Source organism: Oxyura jamaicensis, chromosome 2 (assembly GCF_011077185.1).
Source record: "Oxyura jamaicensis isolate SHBP4307 breed ruddy duck chromosome 2, BPBGC_Ojam_1.0, whole genome shotgun sequence".
Taxonomy (NCBI): domain Eukaryota; kingdom Metazoa; phylum Chordata; class Aves; order Anseriformes; family Anatidae; genus Oxyura; species Oxyura jamaicensis.
Genome location: NC_048894.1, coordinates 152,828,935 through 152,832,020, shown reverse-complemented (window position 1 = coordinate 152,832,020; position 3,086 = coordinate 152,828,935). Strand labels below are relative to the sequence as shown.

The window sequence follows — 3,086 nt, the reverse complement described above, 5'->3', positions numbered from 1 at the left end:
TTACCATCATGTACAGCAAAAACTGACTTTTTAAAGTGGTACTTGAACTCATGAGAATGTAAGAAAATAAGCAGTATTCTGCCTAACTAGGGAGAGACCTCCTGTTCCAACAGTATCCTGTACAAAAATTAATTCAACTTTTAATTAAATACACTTCTAACAACAGAAAAAAGTCTGCAAACATTGTAGGCAATTCTCTCATTTTCCCACTAAATATTTTGCTTAATTTTGAACATTAATCTCTCCTCCTGTATTTTTAACCATTGTTTTTTTCTCCTATCTGTGGTAGATTCCAAAATTAATTTATTTCCCCTCTACTTTTAAGTGATATATATATATATATATATATATATTTAAAATTGAAAATTTCTCCCATTCCCTTACACTTACTGATTTCTATTCACTCTATTTCTCATTCTTTATTGGTGCAGATAGTCAACATTTTTCTTCAACTTTGATTTCACAATCTGGACAGAGGACTCTGTCACTGGGCTTCTGAATCACCATTAAACCCCTTCTCTCTCTCCACTTTCTTCCTAAGTGTCCATGGCAATTATGTATGATTTGTCATGTAATTTATTCTATTGGTTATTCTTTTCAGTGTTTCTATTATTATTATTATTATTATTATTATTATTATTTTTTCACACACTTGATCCTGCCAAGACAGGAATAACTATGCAATTTTCTCATTCTGTAGCTTTACTTTTATTCTTCTTTATTCTTCTGTATATTTACTTAAAAAATAAAATAAAATGAGATAAACTAAAATAAAACTAAACTAAAAAAATAAAATAAAAATCTCACTGAAAGCATAGATAATGGCTGTTCCTTGCTTCTGAAAGTTAAAACTGTCTGTACTGCAGGGTTCAGCAGTTGTAACTAAATGTATCACTCTACTATCTAAAAATAGAATAGGAAAATAAGAAAAAGTAAACGTCCAATAAATTACTATTTCAATATTTCACTGTTTTTGTATTTCAAAATGTAATTTCTAGGAAAACAAACTTTCTTGGCGAGAATTGAATTCCAACCTGCTTCTTAGTTGCAGTTCGAATGGAAGAAGTCTCTACAATCATAAATTTATAAGTTTGGATACAAAGTTCAGAAGAGAATCCAATACTCTGATGAGTTTAAGCAGGCATCTCAGCATCTCAGAAATTGGAAAGCAGAAACATTCCACCTTGTCATTGCATGGAGTCACAAAGAGCTAAAAAAGCATTAAAATGACCTACGGATACAAAAAGAAAAACAAACCTATACAACAAGTTTATAATAAAGTAATCATGAATATATTCATATATTCAGCTGAATATTTAAGGGATATTTTTAGAGCACGAACAGCAATCTGGTATTCAAAGTCTGTCTCCTGTTTTGAGCCTTAGTTCTGCCATTGTCATTGCCACCCACATATTCCTGACTGTGTTTTTGTATTAAATTGTCATTTTTCCCCAGGGCAACTGCTGCATGAACACAGGACATGGCAGAATGACTTAGCTCAAACTCTTGTTGGCAGGAAAGAAAGCTACTTATAGTTGAAGGGATAACAATCCTAAGTTTCACATAAATGATAAACATAACTTTTTATAAGTAATTCTGATAGATACATCAGAATATTTATATTAAATTATATTAAAATATTGTTTTTAAAAAACATTTCAGAGTATTTTTTTCCAGATTCTAGTTAGTTACCTAACGTGATGGAGTCAAATACAAAATAGAACTATTCCACTAAGAAGAATCTTAAAATTATAATATTAAGATCTCATTAAGTGCCTTTTCCTCGAAAATACATCAAATTTTGCAGCATATCATGTTGAATCAAAACCTATATAGAGATACCATTGATTTACACCCCTACTTCTGTCTCTACACATTTCTGCATATAGCATATATGGTATGTTTAAGTAGTATTATTCTGCCCTACTATATGTGTATCTAATGAAAGAACTTACCCTAAAATGATTTGTGGCAGGGAGTTGTGGGATAGAAGTTGTATTTGTATAACCTATGTAAATATTAGAATATAATTTAAAGTGTGTTTGATTGTTGTTGTTGTTTGTTTGTTTGTTTGTTTTTGTTTTTCTTCCACAACAAAATAATATGTCAAAAATTGAAACCTTCCATTCCTCAAAGACCTCATCTTTCAAAACTAAAATCTTGAACTAGAACATAGAGGTTAAGAATCTAGAATTTAGCTAGCACTCCTGGTAGTTATTTCAGAGATGGAGAAGAGTCCAGGTCTGAAGTACTAATCAGGGTAAAAACAAATCAATCTACGTGAAATATATTTAAACAAAGTAGACAGCATGAGTAAGACAATAAAGCAGTCTTTCAACCATGCTCCTAAATGTTTCTATACAATCACAAACTTGTCTGTGAAAAGAAAACAAATAAACAAACAAAATAAACAAACAAACAAAACACATTATTAACTGTGTGGATCATGATGAAGAAGCTTACAACATCAATACTATGCTCATTCTCCTTCTCTGAGATCAGAGAATGTAAATGGAACACCAAATCATTTTTCTCAATCCATGGGATTTATCGTCCCTGTTCCGTGATATCTTCTCAGTCCCATAGAGAAGGCAAATGTTTGGTCATTCTTTGCTGTCATTAGAAGGGTGGGCTGAAACCTTCCCCATTCCTCACCCTTCTCAGTAGGATTGTACTATGGGAAGGGATCCTTTTACACCAGAGTCATGTCTTCAACAACAGCCAAAACAGGTGTTTAGGAAAAATGTTAGGAAGTACCAAAAACACATATCACACACTCTATATTGAATAGTCTGTCTCACAAAGTATTTTTCTTTCTTCTTTTCAGGCATAATAAACTGCCATTTGCTATTTTCTTTAGCACAACAAAAAGATATTCAGGATGTATAATATAGATGAACTCCTGTTCTTTTAAGTAATGTCTTAGGTCATCCTCTAGACGAAATCAGAGTATCTCCTTTCACATCTCACAAATTATTTTGGTTCCAATCAGTTGCACAACATAGTCCTTAATTTGATTTTTTCTTTCTGACTTTCAAATGCTTTGTCTTTCAACCTTTATGATTCATTTATATCTCTTTATTATT

At 31.4% G+C, this 3,086-nt stretch overlaps 1 long non-coding RNA gene across 1 annotated transcript; it reads right to left on the bottom strand.

The window, feature by feature from the left end:
* Positions 1 to 928: 928 nt before the first annotated feature.
* LOC118162638 lies at positions 929 to 2,746 on the bottom strand. Its single transcript, XR_004748546.1, has 2 exons — positions 2,656 to 2,746; positions 929 to 1,231 (listed from the first exon to the last, which is right to left on the bottom strand). It is a non-coding gene; the product is annotated as an uncharacterized LOC118162638 (long non-coding RNA).
* Between the last annotated feature and the right edge of the window lie 340 nt (positions 2,747 to 3,086).